This window comes from Lissotriton vulgaris, chromosome 7, assembly GCF_964263255.1.
Source record: "Lissotriton vulgaris chromosome 7, aLisVul1.2, whole genome shotgun sequence".
NCBI lineage: Eukaryota > Metazoa > Chordata > Amphibia > Caudata > Salamandridae > Lissotriton > Lissotriton vulgaris.
The window spans coordinates 1,247,120,048-1,247,137,896 of NC_141695.1; the positions used below are offsets into that span (position 1 = coordinate 1,247,120,048).

The 17,849-nt window shown below is 47.5% G+C and overlaps 1 protein-coding gene across 2 annotated transcripts in view; it reads left to right on the plus strand.

Moving 5' to 3' along the window:
* TSPAN17 (tetraspanin 17) overlaps positions 1-17,849 on the plus strand; it is a 125,250-nt gene that overhangs the window by 41,379 nt on the left and 66,022 nt on the right. The gene's annotated exons all lie outside the window — the stretch shown is intronic.

Here is a 17,849-nt window from a genome sequence, read left to right on the forward strand (position 1 = left end):
AACGTCCGATGCTGAGGATGTGAGAGGATGTGGCCTAAGGGCTAGGGCGGTCACCACAAATCTGGGGAACCTGGAGTCTTAGCAAGGACTCTCAACATCCTGTGATTCTGGGTACATCACTTAATCTCCCCGTGCCTACCAAAAATGAATATGTTCTTGTGACAACTGGTGCTCTCCTCGTCCGGGTCATTATGAGGCGCTATATAAATATTACACTATTGGAACGCTTCTTCATCCCTTTCGTTTGTTATGTGGCTTTTATAGCAATATCAATCCCACACAGTACGTGCACCCGCAGGTTACCTCCCTGTAATTATGTGAACCACATTTCAAAAAGTCGGCATGCGCTCCAATGATACTCTGCCCTGGCCCCACCCACCACGGCACGCAGGTGACCCCCCAGAATCCACCTTTTCTGCCGCGCGCTGTAAAAGGTGGTTCTCCTTCGCTCCAAGGGTCTGTTTACTAATTCACCTGAACAAAGGTAGGCACCGGGCCCATTGTTTGCGTTTCAACACTGTCCGCACCGCGCCGAACATGCACAAATCCTCGGGGTCTGCGGCCTGGCGGTTGCATAGCTGGTGGCGACGAGGCTGACCCGACCCTGCTCAGGAGAGCCTTAGGGGGAACGGTCATTTATTTCTTTGTCCTGGGGGTTTGGGGAGGCGTCGACGTGCTGCGTTTTTTCTGGGGTTTTTTAGAACACTACGACGCCCAGAATGCACTGGTGTTTCTGCCTTATGATTTGAAGCTTTCATAGCGCCCTCCTCAGGGTCATGTGCTTCAAAGTACTTATCCAGTCAGTTGCCAGCAATATCAAGATATTAGTGTTCATGAGCCTGGTCCGTCTTTGTCGGCTTCTTGCTGGAAGGCTCCTAGAAGAACAAGCCGTGAGCGAAACCGAAACCTTCTGTGGGGCGGGACTTCCATCTTCAGTAGCCCGCGCACGCGCCCACGGAGAGAAGCAGTGCTGGTGACGCGGGGCTCCCATGCCCGAGGGAGAGCCCCGCGGTGGCAGCTGAAGTCTGGAGTGGCGGTAAGTGGGCCTTACTTGTGGGGGGGGGGTGGGGTGCGCGTGTGTGTGTGTGTGTATGCGCTCGTGTGTGCGGCGGGGGGCTCTGTATGTGTGTGTGCGTGTTTGTAGGTGCGCTCGTGTGTGTGTCTCTGTGTGTGTGCGGCGGGGGTGGGCGGGGGTTTCTGTATGTGTGTGTGTGCGTGCGTGCATGTGTGTAGGTGCGCTCATGTGTGTGTCTCTGTGCGCATGCGTAAGCAAAGGGAGGTTTGGCTGTGTGGTACAGCTTTCCAGGAGGGAGGCAGGAGCTGGCCACTGCGAGCACGTTCATGTGCACGTGGCCCGCTCAATTCCGAGTGCGCGGCTAGCTCCTGTCCCCTCTCCTGGAAAGAGAATCCATAACAATAGGTCTCTGGCGAGACCGTGCTTCGCGCGGTTCAACGCCACGAGACCTAAAAAAAAGTACGTATTCAGGAAATCATTTCAATCTAGGAGCGATTCTGATCGGTCCACATTAATGCAAGGACAAATTTAGAGGGCCTAGCACCACAATTCAGTCAGTATATAACAGACTTCATTCATGACCTTTCAGTACAGATGTTATATATAGGTCACAGACTCCGTCAACTTTATTTAAAATAGACTTCTTTATTCACATTCTTCTTATTTGGTTATTTTTTTTATTCTCTTCTTTACTTTAAATTCACACGTGGCATTGAGCTTTCAGTGGGGTGTTGTGAAACCCGGGGCAAGTGTTGGAGCGGAAACTGACTCTGGTAGGACACTGCCTTCTACAAGATGGCGCTGTTGGAGCGAGGTGACCGCTTATCAGTCCGGTGAAGAGGAATGCAAGTGTGGGCTGCTGGCCTAAGCTGGAAACAGTGAGTCTCTGGCTCTGAGACAGCAGCAGGATGATTGTCAGGATGTCCCGGTACAGACAGGATGGAGAGGGGGGCAAACACACAGGAAGTGTCTCCAGGAGGAATGCTTGGTGCATGAGTGCAGTACATTGTACACAAGCCCACAGGAGGGGCTCCTATTGTTGATTCCATTGTCAGGAGTGCAGTCCCTTTCCCCGTGTTGGAGATATTAGTGGTCACTTTTGGAAACTTTTTAGAACACAATTAAATGTTATTCCTGAGATATTAGTTGAATGTAACCTTTTTTGAAAGAATGGGCCCTTCTAGCAGGTGTCCGTGATTGAAATGCTAGGTTGTGTGGGAGCAATGATCCTCTAGTACTCAACAGTGGGTGCTGCATAGTCAACGAGTTGGGGTCTAAAAGACGACCTGGAAAGTTTCTGAGCCTAATCTGAGTTTTTGCTGAACTTCTCCCAATTGGATGGGCCGTCCCCCTGGATTGAGGAATCCAGCTTTCGGAGCTGCCTCTAGACCCTCTCCAGTAGCTGGGAGGAAAGGCAAGTCAATCTTACTTCTCCACAAGCTTGCAGCAGACCCTCTGGCCTGAGATGATGAAAAGCCTGCACATGTAGATTGAACACAGAGTAGTGGGCAACAGAAGGTTTCTGTGTTTCCAGCACCAAGGAGCCATGTGTGTTAGGAGAGGTGTGCTGCCCTGGGAGGTCTATACTTCTGGGAGTACTGGTTAGGCAGTCTGAGCTCCTGTACGTGGTGACGGTCTGGCTGGACCTTGCCACACGACAGCAACAGCTCTCTTTACATCCTCAATCCTGTTGCACCAGAAGCTAAGAGAGAAAGCCCGGCAGCAAAGACATCATATACATTCTCTCAACAAGGATGGTTGTCGGCAGGAACAGTCCGTCCCAGGGACTTTTCAATCTAATGGAAGTCTAGAACCACTCCTGACCCCTTTTCCTTCCAGATCACAGTGAGGTCAGGGGAGCACCTGACTCGAGGGCGGGTTGATCCTCTTCTGTTCTGGAAGGACTCAGTGATGTCCCTAGATCACCTGAATTCTGAGTCCAATAAAGAGGGAACAGACAGACCTCCTTTTCTACCCAGCTCCAGATAAGGCCTACGAGTACCTGGGTCCTCGTTGAAGCCAGGGTCTTTCCTAGAACGCGTAACTTGTACATTGATCCCTTCAACAGAAGCCTGTGCTCCGTTCTTTGTGCACCAGGACCACAGCAGAGCTTTAGTGCATGGACCTTTCTCCAGTGCAGTGGGCAGACTCGGCAGCTCCTCTTGCCCTTGTCTTAGCCAAGGGAAAGCCGTTCGAAGTCCCCTTAGCCTGATGAAAGTCAGTAGCAAAACTCCAACCTGTCCCTCCTCCACAGGTGCTGTCCATAGATGGCACATGTAAGCTGGCCTCTTTAGTAGCCCCATATGGCCCTTTGTAAGGACCCGCCCATATCGCAGAGCACGTTTTCCAGAGGAAAAGGGAGAACGCAGGAACGGCTGGACAGTGATGGGTGGGGGGCTGGATGTGTTGGGAGTGTGGGAGCAGGGGCTGGTGGGAGAGACGGGAGTAGGGGAACGAAGGGGCAGTAGCAACAGCAATGGGAGTAGGAAACATCAGGAGGGATCTTGAAGGACCAGGTGACTGTTAAAAGGTGGTGCGCAGAAACAGCTGAGTGGAGAGCAGTGCTTTAAATGGAAAACAATAAGTGCAGGTACTCATCAAATTGAGATAGGGGTGTGGCTAGTGGGTGGGGCTAGGGGCGGGGCTAGGAGTGGGATATGATACAATGGCACTTCTTCCAGCTGATGTGTATTCATTTTGTACTAGTCTTGTTCTTGTTAGTAATCTCAAATTCCCCATATGTGCAGATTTCCCGCTGCACATGTGACATGACATATGCTTAGTAATTAATAGCCATTTTGCTGTTAGGACCTACTAAAATATGTATGCAGCCCATTGCACTTAAAGTGCTCTTGGCATATTCTGTGTGGTCTTTGGCCAGAAATGTTTTCACACTGCTCAATACTGTGTGATGTTTAAACCTTCCTTATCTGATCATGAGCCATTGCTGTGGTCGTGGAGAAGTGTGGCTCACGGTGTAGAGCAGGCAGACCCGGAAGCTGAGGTCAGACCCGGGACCAGGGTTCAATTCCCGACGCGGCAGGGTCTTGAGCTCAAATGTCCACGGACTCGATAATTCTCGCTTCGGTGCCTGCTCTAATCATGGGTTCTCACTCTGCAACTCTGGGCATTAAGCTTGCTTAATCTCCACAACGGCCTCCCTGCGGCGGGATGCCTGGCTTTCACCTTGGGGATGCCCTGTAGGGGCTATCTCACAGGGAAAAGCCAGGACGGGTTCCCAAGGCAAGCGCCGGGAAACCTCCGGGCAGCTGTGCGCTCAATAAATGCAATAATAATAATAATAATAATAATAATTTAGGCCAGCAATGAGTGATGTTGGGCCACCAATGTACTATCTTGTGCCAGTGATGTGGGCTTCCTGGTTCAACCCTATCAGACCTTGCCTCTGTAATTTCAGATAGTTGCTCGGTACCTCGCGGAGAACACAGAACACGAAAAGATCAGGATGAGCTCACGAAGAATAGCTCTTAGTTCATAATGGCATGCATGCAAAAACTTGTGAAAGAGAGGATAGACTTATAGCTTTGAATTATATTTGAGCTTTCTCATCCTTTGTCCTTCATTCTTAAGAAAGCTAACAGAAAATAACATTGAAATGTATCTCTCTAATATTAACTCTTAGGTATTCCCAATATGTTGACATGTATATAGAGCGGGTATGTAAAGTAAGTAGTCGGTGTCCTTCCACCTATCTGTATTACATGAAAGGAGATTGCAGGGGAAAACTCTGGCACAGCAGCTTCAACTTGCACACTCATAGACTACTGCTTTACCATCTTTTTCTTTTAAACCAGGTAACACCAAACAGTATTTGTAGAGTCCTGGGCACTGTCCCTCCCTTAGGACCATAGTTTTCAAGAGATCCTTATTTAGAGGGCTAAACCTCATTTCCTATTATACACAATGGGCATATTCATGCATCCTATTCTATTTGTATTGCCTGGCCAGATCAGACAATGTGAAAGAATCCTCAGAATGAGTTTGACAAATTAAAAACAGTGCGCATTGGTCATCACTGTGGGTTATGTTTAACCCTGGGCGAAGTACTATGCTACAATTGCGTAGTTTGCGCTACTTCGCACTACGTGAATTGCACGTAGCACAGTGCAAACACGCGTAGTGGTCATTTTTTGCTTGCTCGCGGTCCTCAACGTCAAGTTGGCGACTGCGAGCGAGCAAAATTATATCCTGGCGAGTCTTTTTTTCTCGTTCGCGATCAGCAACATCAAGATGCCGATCGGGAGCATGGAAAATAAACCTCCCGGCAAGATTCTCAACACGGGGAGGTCAGGTTTCTCATTTCGAGTGGTCGCGTATGCTCGCAATGAGAAACTACCAGTCCGCGTTGAGAAAGCTGCAGCTCGAGTAGAAATCTACTCGAGCGGCAGAAAACGACCGCTTGCACTGTGCAAGATGCGGTCCGCACCGATTGCACAGTACTGGACGCTTGTCCGCACTGTGCTCTCAGTGCGAACAGCATTTTGCACAGTGCACCCTGCAGTTCACATAGTTACACGTAGCTTGCTTGTGTAATGCACTTTGCGTAGTTACGCGTAGCACTACTACGTGAACTACGCCGAAGGTTAGTTATGTTGGGCCTGCATGGTGTTGTAGGCCAGCATTATGAGATCTCCGCACTGTGGGGTATTTGGTGTTGGTAGTTTAGTATGTTAATTTGGGTCATTGCTGTACACCGGACAAGCACAGGGTCATACTGGGTCTGCAACGGATGTGCGGACCAGGGGAGAGGCAGTGATGGGTGGGACATGTGTTAGTTCATGGTTTTTAAGCACTATGGAACCCAGTCAATGACAAACATTTTTAGGTTCTGGAAGGGGGATGTCAAACATCACAACTATCCCTCTTTATGAGCCATGAATCCACAAGCCAAGGCGTGGCACAGCAAAGCAGGAAGACAAATGTGTAGTCATGTCTCCCTCCCACCTGGTCTTCTTACATCGTTGTTAGTTGGTATCAGAAGGTGAGTAGATAAATATTCTAGGGTAGATTCTTTGTAACACTGTGCACATCTCATTATCTTAGCTCAGTTATCCCTAAAGATGACAACACATTCTTTGAACAGTATTGCTATTCATGCATTACTGCCACCACACTATAGAATACTTACTATCTGCCCCCCCCCCCCTGCTTGAAGCCACCGACTTGCCAGAAACATCTAGGGTCCTGGTTCTACCTATCCTACGTAACACATGGAAATATGTTTAAGGCCTCAAATAATCAAGACTGACTGACTTGCGATGTCTTCTGGCACAGAAGCAATTTCAGTTCACAACCCACATTTATTTTTCCGATTGGCGATTTAACAGGGGTGTGTTGCCCATAGTGGAAGGACAGTCTAAAAGAACTCACTAAGTACAATGGACGGATTCTGCAAGTCTCTCTTCTTGCTGGACATGTCTTGGAATTATACCCAATTCATCCATTCCCCATCTTAAAGATTTGTACAATGATAAAATAGAGCTAATGATCCTTATCTTACAACCTACTGAACCCTTTTAACACATTTTATGCAGCCATGCTAGATTCTATTAATTGCTGCCCCCTCCCCACCATCCCGCACAAACGTGCAAACACACGCCCACGCCCCTGGTGCTCTCTCATCTTAACTTGGGACAATAGAAAACAATAAATGCAGCAAAAAAAATCACAGATCTGTCTTCCTCTTGTCTGCCAGAAAATGCAGCCCAGCTAACCCCCTTTTAATTTTAAGGTTTGGCCAGAGACCGCTTTATCTGTCTCATCAGCCTTTTGACATTAAAATACATTCATAAATAAAAGAAATACATATGTAGAGGGGAATTTTACTCAACCGTTTGCATCCATGGGTCTGTTCAGCTATCATTCACATTCTGCTTCCACTCACCACAACAAATAGCATGGGGTAAAGCATCAGCCCATGAAGGCAACTAACCATCTTGCACTGTGAGTGACAATAAGTTTCCTAATCACATGGTCAAATTTGCCTTAGAAAGTGCACTTCACTGCCAGGCAGGTGGGGCAGTATTTTACTTTGGCATTTCCTTTTTTCTTTCCAGTTTTTACAATTTCTTTAGTCACTATGTTTCTTTAAAATAGATCTCCAGGTTACAGTAATTAAGGGCCAATATTGGCTTTTCCTTGCATTAACAAGAATCATACTTCCCTGTGATGTGTATTAAAACTAAAAAGGGGTTCTAAACCAGTTGAGAAGAGTAGGTTGCCGAACGGCTAGAGTGGTTGACCTTGAAGCTGGGCAACCAGGTTTGAGTCTCAACATCCTGTGATTCTGGGCAAACGAATGAATCTCCCTGTGCCTCACAAAAAAATTAACGTGTCCATCTAACGCAACTGGTGCTCATGCGAGGTACTCTAATACCTTCGAGTCTTGTTTGCGCTGTATAAAATTCCCCCCTCCAAAAAAAACAATTCTAAGTCACCTGGCTGATAGGGCGCACTGATACTGTTAAATTATAAGCAATTTTTAAGTACTTTTTTATTTAAATTAGTTTTTGGATGCTTAGGCTCACCTCTTATAGGAGGCATGTTTTCTTTTTTTGTGGCATATTAGTGCAATAATCTTTTTTCAATTAACAATTGCACCAGCGTTACCAACGCCACACCTAATGGCTTTGCCAATGCTTGTTTATCTAGTGCAGCTTCTTGATGTCACACTGTTATTGTCAGGATAAGTGGAATTATGCGATTTGATTTCACATAAATTATGGAGCTGCCACATTTGCCACATAATCTGCTGTGTAAACTGCAGATTTTAACCCAAACATTGTTTCTACCTCAGACAGTTGAAAAGTTAGTAAAATCGTACCAACACATGCTGTTGTCCTTTCCAAAGGTTGACTTCTCAGCCTTTCTTATTGCCATGTCTAAACTGAAAAGCAACCTATGACCAGACAGTGTGAAGAAGTATACAAATGACAAAATAATGAAGTAATACCATCGGAAACTATTCTGCATTGCGCAGGATAAGTTGCCTTTGCTTGCTGCATAATTTAATCAACCCTGACGCATAATTCCAGTGGCTCTGATTATTATCATTTATGTGCATTGGGCTTAATACTCAAATTCTCATGTGTGGACACACTCACACAGGCCTGAGCATACAGGCACATACAAAGCAGTCCGCACACTTCCTTTAAAACACCTTCGTAGACTATCCAGATTCTATATCTTCCTCTTTCCCCTTACACGTAAATGCACACACAAGCCATTAAACACACACAGTTAGTCAAACACTCACACAAAATCACGCAAGATAAAGGACATTTTTACCTCCCGTGGCTACCTTAAATGCCGCATCTAAGTGGGTCACCTAAATTCCAGGTTGTGCATAAATGTGAGCCATAGTCTACATGTGATTGACAGAGCAGTGTCAGAATGGTATGGACACTGCTCTGTCAAGCTCAGCGTTAAGGTGACATTTTTAACACCCACACGTCCAAGACCTAATGCAACTGAGCTGCTGTTGAACGGTTCCCCAGGGGCTCCGCACAGGGCTACAGGTGCACTTTGGTTGTCAGAGTATCCTAGAGGCAAACTCCACCTTGCCTCCGCAGAATTAGCAATAAACAGTATATCAGACATGAGTACCAGTACTCTCCTTTGGCGGGGGAGAAGTGCCTGTACTTGAAGGGATAAAAATAAGAAGTGCCGGTGCTCAGTACCGGTGAGTACTGGCCCATTTAAATCACTGGTGGAGAGCATTAACTATAGTGTTGGAAGGAGGAAGAGCAGGGGCCCTGAGAGAGGTGAATGGAAAGAGGAAACGCTTGCAGTGCTAAGAGGAGGAGCAACAGAAAGGACAATAACTGCTGAAAGGGGTGAGGCGCTGAATACTGTGAAAAAAGCTGGCCCTGTCTGTGAGTTACTCTTTGTCTGGGTCGCCTGTGCTCTTTTCCTAGTGTGTAGATTTTAACAGTTCAGATTACTGGCTTTAACAGCATCCGGCCAGCAGGGAAATGCTGTATGCAGGTGGTGTCACTGGAGGGCGCTGTTGTCCTCACGCTGGTCCCCCAGAGAGAGCACTGCATTCTTAATCCTCTCCAAAATTCGATTCTTCATGGAAAGGGACACTATGGTGTTGGAGGGTGATCCTATTGAAATCAATGGGATTTTTTTGATGGGTGAATAAGATTTTCAGGGCATACTATTGAAATCTATGGAAGGACTTTTACCTCATTGGAGTATGAGTTCAAGGAGAGTAACACCCAGGGTCGGACTGGGAAAGATAATGGGCCCTGGAACCAAATTAAAAGTGGCCCCATTAGCGAATCAGATAGCTAAAAAAGTGGCCCACATTAGCAAATTAGGGCAGTTGTAAGCTTGAGACAAGCTGTATATGTGTTTTGCAAGGGATGGGGGACTGCAGGCAATGTTTGTGGTAATATCAGGGAGTCCAATCAGTAAAAACCAGCCCACAAGTCTGTAAAACTGACCTACAAACAGTCAAAAAACTGGCCACACACTGATCTGTCAGACCCGCCATTAAGGCACTGCCTGATTGCCCTATAGGCCCATCTGACATGCTGCCCTTGCGCCTCTGCCTAGCTTTCCCTCTTCCCTTCATTTAGTTTCCTTAATTATTTGTGCTCCTGTTCCTTACTTCATCTTGTCACTCTAGCAGGGCAATACAGTACATCACATTACATTGCAATGCTGCCTCATGGGTGTAGGGCGTAATTCCCTGCGGCACTCCCCCACACACTTCTGGGCCTCCCTATTTAGCTCCTTTCCTATGGCTATCTCTGGGGCATGGAGTGGCGGTGTCCCCTCACTATTTTCTGCAGGAGACCCATCATTTTGCGGTACGCTACTGTGCTGCCTTATTCGCATTGCTAAACGTTCAGACATTCACAAAGCTTGACTATGCACAATATTTCTTTGGTAATACTTTATATTGGGTGAGAGAGGTGCAGCACAGACCACTGACACATTTTTGTGTGAAAAAGGAAGCTTTTATTGAAACAGGTTCACATCGCACATATTCCCTGGCCATTCTGCCGTACAAAACTAAAACCTTACTATACAAAAGTTGGTCTCCTATGCTTTCCTACCCCCACCCCTAAATGTCCCTCCAACCACATAATTTAACCCACATGTATCTACCTCCTACCGTACCACACTTCTGCAATTGTGACCTTTTTTACTTGCCCTACTGCTTATCAGTGCATCTAATAGCATCTATTAAACTTAACTTCCTATAATGTAACCTTTAACTTCCTGCCTTGTTCAGGTGTGAGCTTGTTCACACCCTCTCTTTCAGCCTGGTTCGTCGATGGCAACAACAGTAACATTGGCGAAATCCATGTTCACGTTTTGGCCAACTGCCACCCATAAAAAGGCTTTAATCCTGAGTTTTTCTGACACCCCCCACCTCATCCCCCCCCAAACTCCATCTCTTGTCTTTTCTGCTCATCACCATATGTTTAAGGTTTCACCAAGAACCTCCCTTCATTTCAGCAATGCAGATTCATTCCATAATGTGAAAGGTGTACGCAATCATCCCGAAAAAGCTCTACATTCCATATTCCATATCTGAGTGGTGTTTGATCCTACCAAAACCTTCCTCCCTACAAAACAATCTCATACCCCTATTGATCTTTAACTTGGCCCTTTCAATTGCTGCTGGCTTGATAGCTCCTCTCCAATTTGTCCTAGGGATGAATTCTGTGCATACCACAAAGCAACCTCACCACTGCGTCTTAATCTCCTTCAAATCCTTCTTCATTGCTTTGAACAGAGCCAAGCCTTTTTCATTTTTACCACCAGGTCATTCTCCTCAATATCGACCACTAGAACATCAGGACAGCTGTTCCATATCATAAACCTGTTCAAACTTGACAGCAATTCCTTCCTACACATCCCGCCTTTCCCATGCTATGAAAGTGAAAACAAACTGGTATCAAAACCCAAATTGCAACTATGTCCACTATTTCCTGCTTCTCGCTCTGCCCACTTCGCAAATGAGTGTACCACAATCCAAATGGACATAATGTAAACCTCTGGGCCTGGAACTGAACCTGCAAAGACAGCAACAGCAGTAAGGCTAAAGTAGTGCACTGGTCTTCAACATTCCCCTCCCTCTAACTTCATCCGTCTCCTGAAATAGTCTGATGACAACCTTCCCTGCTTATTTGTTTTTGCTCCTGAGACCAACTTCTCCTGCCCACATTGGTCGCTACCCTAATATGAAACGAAGAAGTGGCATAGTCATTCGCTGCCAACCCAGTTGTAAGAGTGCCTTCCTTGGCACCACTAACAATTGAAAAGCGGTCTCTCGGTCTCCGTCCCTGTGCCTGAAGACTCCCCGGCCGTGGTTCCCATTACAAGTACATAACATGTCTTCCCCACCTTGCAGACAGTAAATCTCCATGAGGATTGTCTTCCCCCTTGAACTCTGATCCACCTTTGACTGGCGCATCCTACGCTCGAAACCAGATCTGTGTCACCACTTCCTCCCATAAAAGTCCTGTACTACCCCTTCCACTCAGTAATTCCGACACCCGGAAGGTGCCAAAAAACATCCAAGTCCTCATTTTCGTGAATAGAGTTGCTTCCCCCCTCCCTTGCAAATCTCAGGCAATATGTGAAGCACTTTTGTAAACTGTCAAGTCAGCAGCTTCCTTTTAGTCCTTGTATGGCTCTGTTCTGTGGCCCAACATTCGAGCATCCTTTTCCCTAGTTCCCCCGCATGACCCCAGAACATCTCTCCCATAAACGCAATGCCTGCTAGCTTTCCCATGATCGTGATTTATGAAAACCCTTTCTTTGCCAATGCCGAAATAAACTGAACCACTTCTTCCATTCTACTCCATCCCTCTGGCCTCTTCTGAGCCACATTGTCCAAAAATTCTTCCCAGGCTTGTGCATATGACCATCTAGTAGACTCAGCCAATGACACTTCCAAAAGCTGGAACATCCTCTGTCTCCTACTGTCCAAAGATCTGTCGACATTGGCTTCCTGTCTGTGACTTCTTTAGTTGCCAGTCTATGGAAGCTCTCCCACCGTGAATGAGACAAAGCACCCGCAGTGCCATTGTCCACCCTCTGCACATGCCTTGCTTTAAACAAAATGTTATGTTTTAAACATCCCAAAACAAAAACCCTTAGCCGCTTCAACACCTGTGCCTCCCTAGCTGACTGCCTGTTCACAATCTGGACCACTGACATGCTATGAATCCTGAAGAGCACTTTCTTGTAGGCCATCGCTAAACCTGACATCCTGACTGCTACTACCAGTGAGAAAAAGTCAATAAAAGCAATACTCCAGCCTCCATGTTTACAAGCCCCTGGTCCTTCTTCCACACACCAACACCCTTGGCCAATGCAAACCGAAGCCCACACCTCTTGCTGCATAAAAATAGATCTGTACCCGTACCTCAACTGCACCCTGCAAAACACTAGGTAGAAACTGGTTAACAATCCCTCCCTTCCCCTGGTTGTTCCTGTCCCTTGCTCCCACCACCTCTGCTCAACCTTCACTGGGACATCACTGTCCACCACCTCACCCTCTTCTAAACTTTCTTCATCATAATTCAGCTCTGTGTCATCTGCCTCCTCATCCTTCAACACTCCCCCGGCATGTGGTGAAACCTTCATCAGATGGGTACATTGCACCCTGTCATAAGGTATAGTTCTACCTGGTCATGAGGGGCCATCATGAGCCCCCCAATCACTCTGTTAATGCAGGTCATCGTGACCTGAATGTCCTCTCTACTGATGTTGCTCTGTGCCTGTTCATGTGAAGCACTGACGAGGCCTCACCAGACCTTCTTTTGTCAGCCATCACCCTGTCCCACAGCATATTCTGGCTCTCTGCTCTGTGCCATGCCTTCGCTTTCCCTCAAGGTGCTAGAGCCGCACTGTGCTTGCCAGATTCCAATGCTCTGCTGTGCGTTGTCATCTGCAAAAAAGAGGGTAGGTCCGGTGTTCTGACCTCCTGTGTCCTTAGGTCCTGCCTCAATCTCCCTGTCATCCCTCTACACCCTACACCGCGTTCTTCGGCTTCCACTACCTGAAATCTCCTATCCCCATACTTGCCTTCTCGAGGTAAGATGTTTGTGGGCATCCCTCTCTGATCTGCCATCTAATTGTACTACGCCTGCGCGCTTTCCTCCCAGTGCATGTGCCTACCCCACCTATGCAGAAGTACACATGCCTGGGTTGACGCATGCATGTCTCCAGTGTCCCCTCCTGCCCAAAACCTTCGCTCGTCATCTTCATTTTCCTCAGCTTTCCCATTATCTTCCTCACTCCATTCCAAAAGCCCGGCCACCAACCCTGAGGTCACTCCACGCTTTTTCCACACAGGCAGAGTTGCAGCCCCATGGTCCTTATAAATCACTGCTCTTCCCACGCCCTTTCTTCTCTCCAACTTCATCCCCCCCATGAGACTCCCCCAGTCCACTGTGACCTCAAACCCTGGCATGCCCTGTCTAACCAACTGTTCTTTGTTAGGGATACTCCTGACCAAGTCACAACCCACTCCACCGTGTCCTGAAGCTGTGTGTTGTGCAAAACCTCCTGGCCCTGCCCCCCCCCCCCCCAACCTGCATGGGCCTTTTTGCCCCAGATGAACTCTCCCTTGTCATGGGCAGCTGCAACTTGGCTTCCCCTGTCCTTGCCACACTCCATGTGCCCTTCCTTGGCCCCCCTCTGCTCCGCCCGCCAGTGTCCTGCTATTCTCTGCAGTGGTATTCCACTGCCTACCACTGGCTTATATACTGCTATGTCCTGGCCAAGCAACATGGCTTGTCTCTCCACGCACGGGAGTCCTGGGGACTGTTCCTGGCCCCCAGAGCCTTCCTGCTGCATTTGTGGCCCCGCTCACCCTTGGTTCCCGCATGAGCCGCTTGCCCTATCAGGGGAACCTCCTGCATTATATGTGTGGCTCCCTGCTGCTCGTGTGCCTCGGATAGAGGCCCCTCCCCAAAGTAATCCTCGCTCTGCTCGGGGGCTGCTCCAGGCACTCTAGTCATAAGTCATAAGTCAGATGTTCTTGTAGAGCGCACATTTCACCATGAGGTCTCAGGGCGGCCCCGTCCGCCTACCTTCATGCCATGCTGTTCTCCTGCTGACGCCCTCCACAGCAGTGAGCATGCCATAACTGTGGAGGCTACCCCATCCAATGTCATTCCCTTAAGGCGACCAGAACTCGAGACCATGCCATCGACTAGAAGGTCCAGATGCCCACTTTGCAAAGGAAGTGGAGCACCTGCTGCACCATGTCTTCCGCCTTCTCTCCAAAACTGCTGCGCCAAAAACCTATTCCCCTGCTGCAAATGGGCTGTCACTGGGTCACCTAATCACCTTTGTGTGGCAGCCCAAAAGGGCTAGCTATAAACCCCGTGGGCTACTTCCTTTAACTCACTGTATGGAAAAGTGCACAGTACTCTGGACTGCACCATTCCCCCAATAATCCCGGGGGCAGACTGCCCACTGGTCGGCTCAACCTTTATTGTGAAGTAAGGCTCCAATGGCCTTCTCTTAGCCATTTTCTTCACTCCTGGTTGGGAAGACTCCCTATGTCACCACACGTCCTTTCTCTTTAAGTTGCTGCGCATGAAACATTCTCTGGCACCATAAAGAAGCTCGGATGTTCACAATTTTGGAAGTTGCAGATTTTCCATAAGCCAGACTGGTTCTCCCTCCCACCCACTACACACACATTTTCAGTTTACAAAGGTGCAGTGACTTTTTAAACGACTGGTTTCAGGTTTATGTTCTCTGGTAGTACATCAACTTGTCCTGTCAGTGGAGTATTCTTTGAAATCTGTGTTTATTCAAAGGCCATAAAAACTATACAATACTGGCTGAAAAAGATGGAACTAAAGTACATATATGTCCGGTCTTGATAGGCCCTTATCCTATCAAGACTGGACTATGGCAACTCCCTTTGTCTGGGAGCACCTAAGGCGACGATAAGGAAACTTCAGGTGGCCCAAAATTGTGCTGCACAACTGTTGCTTAACATTCCTAGACATCAATCTGCTCGACCAGCCTTGATTTCTCAAACGTTGCTCTCCTATCTTCCTCAAAAAACTCTTCGTTCCTCCAATGCATATTTGGCCAAAGTTCCCTGAATCAGGAGGGAAAGATTCGAGGGTGATCCTTCTCATATAACGATTCAGAAAAGAGGGTGGTGATGAACAGAGTGTCTGAATTAAGCAGACCACTCTTACCCAGTCCAAAGATCAGGGCTTGATCCATCACCGTTATTTAGCTCACTGCACCATCCCAGCTCAGAACCTGGCTATATGCAAATTAGTCTGTCCCTGGCCCAGTGCATCATGGGAACAGGGCAGACCAAACTACCAAGCCAATTCTTCACCAGAAAGGAGACAAGCTTCCGGGGACCGGTTTCTGGCATTTCAGCCGTCGTCGGCCCGGAAGCTTGTTTCCTTCCCAGTGTAAGAATTGGCTTGGTAGTTTGGTTTGCCCTGTTCCCATCATGCACTGGGACAGGAACAGACTAATTTGCATATAGCCAGGTTCTGAGCTGGGATGGTGCAGTGAGCTAAAACACGGTGTTGGATCTAGCCCTGATCTCTTGACTGGGTGAGAGTATTCTGCTTAATTCAGAGACTCTGTCCATCACCACCCCTTGTTGTTAAATAACCTTCTCATATAAGGCAGCTGTACTCTGGAATACCGTGTGTGTGTGTGTGTGTGTGTGCGTGTGTGTGTGTGTGTGTGTGTGTGTGTGTGTGTGTGTGTGTGTGTATGTATGTGTGTGTATATATATATATATATATATATATTTCAATGTCCTCGTTCAATTTCTGCTTGAAGTGGAATCTGGCAAAACGATCAAGGTGGGTTGTCTTGAAGTTGGCTTAGCTTCAGACCAGAGAGCTTCTGTTTATCTCTATAACATGTTCCACAATTCAGATAACGTTTTTTTTGGGTCATTTGTAGTTATTACTTTGGTGGGAGAAAGTATATATTGAGTATCCAAACGCTGCTCTTATCTTTCGAAATGGGACATTATATACCAGGAAGGAGAAGGAAACGGTCACTAGGTAGGAGGGATAGTGCTCGATGGAGGACCACCCCTGGGTATCCAATATGTTGGATATAATGGCCTCACACACCCTTGCGAGTGTCATGCTTCATCATCGGCAATTCTCCTCGTTGGGCAGGCGGTGCAATGCCCAACGGGCTCACCTCAAAGAGGGGCTCTTTATCGTAGATCTTTTGTCCAACTGCCTATGGATGAAGTGTGGGTGAGGGGCCAGGACAGAGTAGATGGTGTGGGTGAGAATAAAATGTGGCACAAGGTACCGGAAAGCAATTTTATTCTGGTGGTCCTCTGCCACAAGTAAAATCGAGAATAGTCTGTGATCGCGGGAACTAAGGTTTCCAAGGGCACAACGGAACTAAAGTGCAAGTGGTGTGGTCAACATGTTTCTCGCTTCTAGTGCATTGACTGCTCTTGCCTAAAGGGGAGACAAAGAAGTTCATTACCACAGGTAAGTAACAACAAGTGACCCTGTGGTGACCATGAGCACACCGTCATGATGTGATGATGTGACATACTAGTGAAATTTGTGATTAGTATGTGGTTAAAAAAACAGGTTAAAAACAACTGATTACAGCAGCATTCAAATGGATTAAATTGCAAAACCGTGGGTTTGGGTGTACTGTTACTCACCTAAAGGTTAGAGTATAAGGGTGTCAACAGTACCCGGTAGGTCTGACAGCAAGGGGGAAACCATACTGGTTGAGGCTAAAGAGGGAGGGATAAGAGTATTTGCTGTCAAAATAAACTTGATGTAGAGTGGACACATGTGTCGCCCCCCTGCCTGGAATGGCGAGTGCCCCAATCTCAATGCAAGATAATGTGTACTTAAGTATCGCTAAAATAATGTCATCGGCCTCTGAGGACCTATGAGTAATGTTAGCCATAGCGATTAGGGGCGAGACCTCACGTATAATTTGGTTCAGGGGCGAGACCTAGCATTGTTTGGATACCAAACTGCAGTGAATAGGAGGAGTATTGGTACATGTAAGCCCAAACGTATGGCACCGTACAATCGAGGGCGCGACACTCACTGCCCACCAGCTTCTGTGTATGTAAAGTACTCCTGGTCAGGCGGTGTGTATCAAAAGCGCTCAGTTAAGCGTGAGCTGACTGTTAATTATAACCCACTGCGCGGTAAAGTGTGGCCCATGGCGAGCAGAATCGGTAGATTAGAAGCAGTCACGGTGTACAATAAAACATTTGCCGCATGGTCCGAAAGCCTGTAATGAAGATGGAACGGGCTGAGCCTGCACAGTCTAGAGGACGCGTAACTCCGAATTATAAAGGACCGCTGCGCAGTATATCGTAAATCACTTGCTGCATGGTCGGAAAGCCTATGCTGCATTGCTACGAGTTGAGCCTCACATTCAGTAAGTGGTTACGGCAGGAACTGTAACCCTGATTCTGGATAAATCGCTGTGCGGCCAAGGGAGTGGCAATTACGGGAGCCGGAGCGCCAGAGTAGTATTCAAATGGTTCACTTACTTGCTGCTGCCTTGGTCAGTGCCCGTTATGCCTACCCATCACTACCGGGTCCGGATAGTGGAGTACCCGTCGCGTGTCTCCAAGTAAAGTAACACGCTGGGCGTGGCCTAACCACTAAACCAGGAAGCAGCAAGTCCCAGTGGATCATGTGACAAAGGCAGTGAATGGAGCGGCCATGATGGAGTGGAGGGGGAGGTTTGGTTTGGTAGGATAATGGATATACAATCTATATGAAATCCATGTTCTATTTGTAACTTCGTTGCAGGACAACAGTGTTTTTTTTTATTTATT